The following is a 9,406-nucleotide window of genomic DNA, read 5'->3' on the forward strand; positions in this document are numbered from 1 at the left end:
TCATAACTGTCATCCCTCCATACTTGTATTTTTCTTCTGGCTTAGCAAGTCAGCTATTTTCAGTATTTTCTGGTGAAGGTATGGATTAATTTTTAATATAAACATACCAATGTATAAAGATTGTTATATTAGAATTTGGAAGAAAATCCTGTTGAAAATTTATTTCCCTCTTGAACAGGATTGAAATATAATATTTTGTGTCTTCCGTAGGTATGCTTGTCTATGTATGTATTATATTTTGTCTTTATTATATTGTATAATTTTTTCATGCTGTTCTTTAGCTTTAGCTTTAGTGTCCAAAAGCGTATATGTTGTTCAATGGCTATGTGAATTCTGCAGCAGAACTAGTAATAAAACCTTGATTTGAAGTGAATTCCAGTTGTGAATACATAGAATAAAATGGAATGGCCATATATTTTACACACAATTGTATCTCTCGTATACTGATCTGAATGGCTTTATTTATGGCTATGTAATAGCATCTTACCAGCATGACAGACATTCACTGAGTTATAAACTCATATAAACTGTGGTGAAAGAGATGAGTAAAATTACCATTTTATAAAGGATTTGCAATATACTCTGCAAAGTTGATATGAAAAGTTGATAATCCTCTTCTTTTCTCTACACTTATTCAAGATGTAGTAATGGCAAGCAATAAAACATTACTTGTTTCCTCTGATAATCACTGAATATATGTTCAGGCATAAATGAGTTTAAAACTTTAATTATTCATGGAATATTAGTAGTAATAAGGTACAGAGCCAAGCATGGAACACAGACTTCTTACTTGGCAGTCAGCTTTGGAGAAACTTAGCAATCTCTGATTTGAGAATTGATTATTGAGTAATTAAAAAACTGAATTCTGCCAAATATCAAGTCCTAATATTGAGAGGATTAGATTGATTAGCAATGTCGTGGTTGAACTGAGAAAGAGTAAGAAATGTAATAGTGAGAAAGTTTACAATTATATATTGGAAAGCATTCTTCCCCAATTTTGTATCCTCTGACAAGTTAGGCTATAACTTACACATACTCTAGCCAACTAGTTGAAGTAATGTGTTAACAGTTGTGATAAATTCCATTCAGTTTACTACATTTGGAAGTCCCTAACTATAAAGGAATGGAGAACCTGTCAGGTCATCTCATTTAGCCTGTGTGAATAGCCTTTGCTTGTTTCTATGTTGCTGGCATTCAGTGCATTTCTTTTTCTCTTTTTTTGGTATATTTTATCGATTTTTTAGAATGACAATCTTTAGTGTTTAGTAAAAAACTTGTTGTCTGGGTTCATATATTTAAGAACAGTGAATAGTAGTTAATTTCTATACTTTCATAATCAACATATTAACTAGAAATACTTTTCCGTGGTCCTCTCTTCTTCCAATAGATTCTCCTTTTATCAACATTAAGCAAATATAGTTCTTAATACTATCAATACATACAGATTTAAATATAAACATTTTTCTAATATTTAACAATAACAGCTTATTTTACAGTTGCATTTGCAAAAAATCATGTTATGTAAATCACTATAGGTCCTGTTTTCAAAACTCTTATTTAAGCTTAATTTCCCCTCAGTAGTCAAAACATTTCTTGTCAGTTATAGTTTTCTCAAAATTGATTAGATTTAAATATCCAAAGTATTTCATACATTTAAATCATCCAATATTTTTACATTACCCATATCATAAAAAAGAAAGAAAAAATACTATACTTATAGATCACATTTCTCTTACCGTAAAACCTCTTCATTTCCAAGATTTAACTATTTTTTAAATCATATTTAGACAAATGTTTGGTCATATGATATTCTATCTGGTATGTCAAGTCATCTCTCTTAAATCTAGTTCTCACCTGATCTTATTTAAGCTTAGATTCCCTTCTTATCAGTTATAATTTTCTCCAAGTTGGTTACAATTGAATATCCAAAACATTTCATTAATTTAAATCATCTCATTATTTTTACATTTCCTATATCATAAAGCAATACTATACTACTTATAAATCACATTTCTCTTACTATAGAACCCATTTGTAACCAAAATTTAACTATTTTTTTAACCATATTCAAAAGTGTTTAGTCATGTAGTACTCCATCTGATAAGTCAAATCATCTCTCCTGAGTCTGGCTCTTGCCTTCTTCTCTTGCCTGGCAGCTTTCCAAGTCAGTGTGTTCAGCTTGCCATATAATTCTTCCTATATTTTTATAGGTGTTGTTAAGAATGGGAAAGACAAATTGAGTAAGGTGCTTTGGAAGAGGAGTTCGCACATTTATACTCATTAAGACGCTTCCACTTTTCTTGTCCCTCAATTTTTCTTTCCATTTTTTGTCTCCCAGACTCTAGTAGTTCTCCTAACAGCTCTGTTGTCCATTTTGTCAAATCTTCTTTCTTGTCTTCAGGTTTGTTTTGATGTTCTGAAAAATAAAATGTCTTTTCCATTTCCAATATTATACCAAGATCTTGTACATTTTTCTTTGTCTGAGTTAAGTTGTGTTTTTTTTTTCATTTGTAGCCTCCATCTTTGAATCATTTTTCTTTAGTTTTTGTTCTGTTATCTGATTTGTTTGTTCATTCTTTATCACCATTTTCTGAGAATTTCTTAATTGTAAGCTTAGATCAAAAATGTGTTCATTTATATTATCAAAGTTATTTTAAATCTCATTATGATTTGAAACCATTGTCGTTTGAATTAGTTGTAGCATAGCGTACATTTCCTCCTGAAAAATATTTGTCTTATCTCGAAGTATTTCTTCTGCAGATCTCTAATGTTCCAGACTGCAGATTTTAGAAAAGAATATTGCGTGTGGTTTCTTACCACTTTTAGTTGTATATGCAACCTCCATTTTCATCAAACTAATCAGTCTTAAATTCCAAATACTATAGTCTTATATATCTATCTTTATAAACAATCCAAAATGTTCAGTCATTTAAAAACCATCCAGTAATTTCCCCCCTAGGAGAATAGCCAAAAGGTCACCGTTTTTCTTTCTCTGCAGACTATTCTTAAACTTAAATATCACAGCTCAGTAAGTATTTATAATCCAAGAAGGTCAGCAGTTTTCAAAAACAATTGTATTTCTCATTCTGCAATAGATAGCCCAGTGTGTTTTCTTTCTTCTATTCCCAGCTGTTCTCTGTTTCGCTAAGAGTCCTTGAGGATCAAAGGGATAAAAGTACTCTGTTTCTGGGCGTCTTGCCAGTTTCTGAGGCAAGACGGCTATAATTCTATACTCTGTTCCACCACTAGATGTCAGTGTCTGTTTATTTCCCAGCTTTTAAAACAAAACGATTATTTTCTTGTAATTCTGTCAATATATTTTTAAGTAGAAAATCTTAACAATTTCCATAATTTTCAGTTTTATCCAAATTATAGCTTTACATTAGTCCATTTCAATGTATTTTTGTTCCCCATAAAAATTAAATCGCCGCTTCGGTCTATGAAAGGGCGGGGTTATAGTCCGCTTCCTTCTCACTTTCGGAGGATTTTTTTTTGCTACTTGGGGATCTTTTCCAGGAAATCAGTTTCAAAATAGAGAAGAGAAGATCAATATTGTCACCCAGCTCCAACACAGTGTTCACAGTTGTTCTTAGTTGGTGCTTTTGGACTTCAGATGCCAGTAGCTTGGGCCAGTCACCGGAGTGCAGCTAGCCTTTCTCCTGTCAGGCTGTCCTGTCCCCCAGATCAAATGGATCGACTGCCATTGTTCCGTGATCATCAGGGTGCCTCTCCTTCTTTGCTGTCTCTCTGGGGTGACATTAGACCCATTTAGGGTCCCAGGCAGGGCGAAACCAGCCGTGGGGTGCGGAGCTCTGCAATCCCTCAGCCACGTCACTACGATGCAAAACCGAAAGTCTTCGGCATTCAGTGCATTTCTACAGGTTTCTCCTGCTTTTGTGTCGGAAGTGCTGAGGCACTGGGTTGAAAGGATTAGATAGTGACATCACTGTTGCCCAGGGGATGGGACTCCTTTCATGTTAATTGCCCATCAAAATGGTATCTATCTACTTGAGTTTATTTGCTTTCGAACTGTTATGTGGGCAGGAACTGGAGCAAATGATGGGAGCTCACTTCATCACACAGCAGAATTCGGGTCTCGAACATAGGCTAGCTGATTGTCAGCCCAGAATTCTAACCATGTGAGCCACTGTGCTTCAGCTCTGCAGGTTCATTTGACTCATATTTTGGGAAGACATGCTAATGTGCTTTAGCACATTTAATAGTGCTTCTGCACTGTCTAGCACCAAGGAAGACATGAAACTTCTCTTGCCATTCAGTAGTTGGACAATTCAAGTGGTGAATAAACTAAGAGCTATCCTGTTTTTTCTCTGGTCAAAAACAAGAACAGCTCTGTTTTAAAGACCTTAAGACACGGGTGTCGAACTTGCCATGTCATGTGATGTGTCGTGATTCTTTTTGCATTGCCAGCAATGGGGTGTGTGTGGCTTCGGTATGATGAAACCGGCCTGCGGGCCGGCAGTTTGACACTGCCTTAAGGTATCACAGCACTTTCCATTGGAAATAGAGATATTTATTGTATTTAGCCTATAAATTCAACTAAGATTTAGCATCACACATTACCTTGATACATCTATTCCTTGATGTCATGACATCTATACCTGGGAGATACAGGGTTATGTCCCAAAATGCAGTGATATAACTGGGTAGGAGGGCCTGGAAAAGTTTGTCTCCTTTTTGTGGATTAGGGAAAGGAATAAGTTTTAAAGTTGCAAATGGACATGTTTTGCTTCACAGATGTGCATCTTACTTTGGCCACTCTTACTTTGCAAAACGTACATTGCTCAAAGTTGTTCGTTTTATTTTCATATTTTAGCAGTACTCTGGGGCTGCAAAATGGGCACTGGAGAATTATAAGTGATGGTCACACTGTAGAATGGCCAATGATATGATAAATTGTAAAACTATTATATAATTATAACAGTTTGTTTTTCCTACTTCACTTTTTTTTGTTTTTTTTGTCTGCTACAACCCCTCCTCATTATATTGTTCTCTTTTTAATTCCTTGTTTGGTTTGACTTTTGTGTCGATTTCAGATATTGTATGATGGATCAGCTCCCTTTTTTGTTGCTTTTCTCTCCTATTCCTCCTACCATAAGACAACAGGATAAAATTAGTTTGCTGGTTTTACATGATGTGACTGGAATTGGGTAATACAGAATCATTCAACTATTTTATTTTTCAACATTTATGCAGCATGTTAAATATGGGACATGCTATTTATTAAATGATTCCAGGAAAGAAGCATGTTCTATCCACAATCGAAGCCACTGCAAGATCCTTTAACTCACTGCATAATTTGCCATATATTTGCATACTTTACAAGTATTTCTAAGTCTGAGTTTGTCACTGCTATTTCTGATTTAAAGAAAGTTTGGGAGAATTAGGAATGGATTTTTATATGGATGCATTGGAATCTACATTTGGCAGAGCTGTTCTGAGAAAGATCCTGAGTTCAGAAGTCTTCCACTTCTGTACCAGGTTCTAGTTGGTGATTTTGGGGGTTCTAGGAAATAAAACTTTTTATGCACAATATACTGTGAATGAATGAATGAATGAATGAATGATAAGGTATACATAATTTCAAGTAAGGTTTGATTCCGGTTGACTAGCTATGCAGCTTCCTTGATAATGGAATAGAAAGGGTTTTCTGTTGCCTTCTTCCTGAACTTTTTGTTTGTTTCTTTTCACTTTTGATTCTAATGAATAATCTTTGAATTTCCAGGTGGTCTCCCATTCAAAAACAAATCTTGTTTTTCTTTTAGTGGCAGTCCAATTTCAGCTATTCTCAAAAAAGCTATCACATTTGAAAGCGTGATACAACAGAGCATGACAATTGTTTATATACATATTTATCTAAAAGGAAGATGGTGCTGAATTTAAGGAAGATCAGATAGAAAACAGCATCCCTCTTTGTTATGATATTCTTTAGTGAATCTGCTGACTTTACTATGTTATAGATAAATTACTTGGCAGAGATGGGAAACTAGTATTCCTTTCAGGTAAATATTATAATGGGTAAAAGGAATATAGTAATGGATTTTAAGATCTCTATGCAGGTATAGGGCTATCTTTTATTTCAAGAAATTTTGTTTTGATCAAATGGTTCCTGTTAAATACATAAATCTTTATTTAAAGGAAAAACCTCACCCACCTGGGATTGACTGTGCAGCTGTCTGTATGCAAAACTGAGCTGAAACTTTGATTGATTTCAGAGGTGACACAAAGGAGAGAAGAACATAGTATGCTTCTCATTGTAAAAATGAACATGCACATCATCCCATCCCTAAGGGAATTTAGGACATTTCTTAATTGAGGGCAGCTTCACAGAATTTTCAGCTGATTAAAATATTTTTGTTTATTAGTGTCCTGTTACTTCATTAATCATTCATAATTAATTTACATTATCAGGACCAACTGTGGGTGTTTTTTGAGTACATGGATAGAGAGGAAGTTCTCTGAGAATTTACAATCTAATGGAAATCTAGAGTTTAGACATGCAGTATTCCCATTTAGAGGTTTTGCTCAAGAATTTAAAAAACCAAATCTGAATGGCATCACTATTTAACAGACTCACTGACTTTGAGTTCAGCTGCTTGTTGCCCACATCATTTGTTTCACATTCATACTATTCCTGGGCAGCAGTAATACTTTCATTCTGAAAAGCAACATATTTGTTAGCTTCAATTGAAGGTTGGCTGGCAAGGCTATCTCAAGGTCTCTGATATGAAATATATTAGAAGAAGGAGGAAGCAGCTGTGTATATAGTAGACCTGATATACTATTGTGCCTTTCAATCTTAAAACCATTGATTAATAAAAAAAACCAACCCAGGTTTTATTCTGGGTTTAAGTTTTGGTTAATTGGTTTGTCTGCCAAGCTAAAACAACCTTTGAACTGGACTATATAGAATAGGTGTAGACAGCCTTTTTGTGATCAGGAGCTGCACTGTGAATATTAAGTGTATACAGTATGTATGTGAGAAAGGTGGTCAGCCCAAACCAATTGACTGCAGGTAAAATGTATCGTGCTGCAGGTTAGTACTTAAATGTTTTTCATGCTTCCAACCTAGAGATGAGAGATAGTATTTTAGAATAGAATAGAATAGATCTGGAAGGGACCTTCAAGGTCTTCTAGTCCAGTCCCCTGCTCAAGCAGGAGAACCTATACCATCTCAGACAAGTGATTCTCCAGACTCTTCTTAAAAATATCCAGTGATGGCACATCCACGATTTCTGAGGGCAAGCTGTTCCTTTGGTTAATTGTCTTCACTGTTAGGAACTTTCTCCTGAATTCCAGGTTGATTTTCTCTTTGATCAGTTTCCAACCATTGTTCCTTGTCCTGCCCTCTGGTGCTTTGGAGAATAATTTGACCCCCTCTTTTTTGTGGCAGCCTCTCAAATACTGGAATACTGCTGTCATAGGGAAGAACTACTTGTGTTGCCCACCCCTAATATTGAGAAAGCTGATCTGAATTTTGCTAACAATCTAATTTAATGTGTTAATAGAATATATAAATATACATTATATATGAAGATTAAAATAAGATAACAGGTAGATTAAAGAGGATTCTATCTCACAGAAGGGATAAAGACCAATTCTGTCTCTTGATCTTGAATTTCAGATGTCATCTATGAAATAGCTTGAAGAAGAAACGCCTTAAATCTGGCATTATTGCTGCTGAGTTATGGTCTAGATTTCATTTTTGGTTTCTGCAAACAGAATCCTGGCAGGACAAGAAGTGCTGGTTGTCCAGAAACCATTTAGCTATTGTTTGTCTCTGATTATTACTTTGGGAAGCACTCCTCTTGCAAGGGCAGCACCAACTTGGGGCAGACTTCCCAAATAGGCAAGTGGAGATCATGGATGGAAAGCTTTGCCCAGTTTGACTGGTGCATTAATTGCACTTCTACCTGAAGCATGAAGCCCCAAGCAGTTGTCTGGACAAGTCCCTGTAGTTTTTTTTGGCAAGGTTTTTCAGAAATAGTTTGCCATTGCCTCCTTCCTAGGGCTGAGAGGAAGTGGCTGATCAAAGATCAACTGGTCAACTTGTGCCCAAGGCAGGACTAGAATACATTATCTCCTCTAGATTGATGCCTTAACTACTGTATCAACCTGACTCATTACTTTCAGGACAGATTACTACAACATGCTCTATGTAAGACTGCTTTTGAAGAGTACTCAGAAGGCACAATTGATGCACAATGCAGCAGCCTGCCTTTGGATGCTCTTTGACACTTTATTACATAATTATTGATTTGAAATCACTACTCCATTCCTCGTACTTTCCAATAAAAGGTTTGCCATCTATTCTTACTTTCAAGTTCTACCAAAAGGTAAAATATTCATGACTCTCAATATCAAAATTTAATCTATGCCCCAATAGCATCTAAAGATTTCTTGCAAGATGGCAATAAAACAGCTTTTCTGCTGTATGTTTTTTTTTTTATTAATTTTTTTATTAATTTTTCAATTAAAACAACAAATACAAATGATGCATGTATATACACCAACAAACAATAAAGATACTCAAAACATTTTCGGATACACTCGGCAGTCCCCGCCTTGCCTCCACCCTCATCCACTTTACCTCTCCTTCCTCCCCCTAAACCTACAACCTCTCCTCCTTTTCTTACCATCTCTCTACATCCCCTTCGCCTTCTTAACCACCTCATCGAGTGCAACTTGGGGTACCAGCCGAGTATATCCTCTTATTAATACAATTCCATTATATACCTATAATAATTAAATACATCAAATTATAATTTCCCCCTAATCGCCTCCCCTCCCCGACTTCCCAGAACTAACACACCCTAAAGCAATCAGTTATATATAAAAAAACTTTAACTCGAAAAAAAAACAAAAAACAAAAATTATACTATTTTAACACCAACACTCATATATAATTATCCATCTTCCCCCAATCCAAATATCTAAAAATTAGACTTTACCATTTCTCATTATAATAATCCCATTAACTACAAAAATTAAATCCTTTAAAATAATATAATTATATATCATTGATCATCTACTTCAAAACATTCATATAAATTCATTCTTCTTATTTATAATACTAATCCAAAATTAAGAATATAAGCTTCAAAAACAATCCTTAAAAAAACTTTAACTCAAATAGTAAAAAACTCTATTTTAACACCAAGACTCATAATATAATATAGTTATCCAACTCCCCAATCCAAATATCTAAAAATTAAACTTTACCATTTCTCATTACAATAATCATAAATCCTTTATAATTATATATCATTAATCATCTACTTCATTCATCTTATTATATTGCTAATCCAAAATTTTAATAATATAAACTTCAAAAACAGTCCTTAACCCAGCTCTCCCTTTCGCTTCTCCCCCCAGTTTCATTCATTTT

This window comes from Protobothrops mucrosquamatus, unplaced genomic scaffold (genome assembly GCF_001527695.2).
Source record: "Protobothrops mucrosquamatus isolate PMUCROS unplaced genomic scaffold, P.Mucros_1.0 scaffold2022, whole genome shotgun sequence".
In the NCBI taxonomy this organism is placed as follows: domain Eukaryota; kingdom Metazoa; phylum Chordata; class Lepidosauria; order Squamata; family Viperidae; genus Protobothrops; species Protobothrops mucrosquamatus.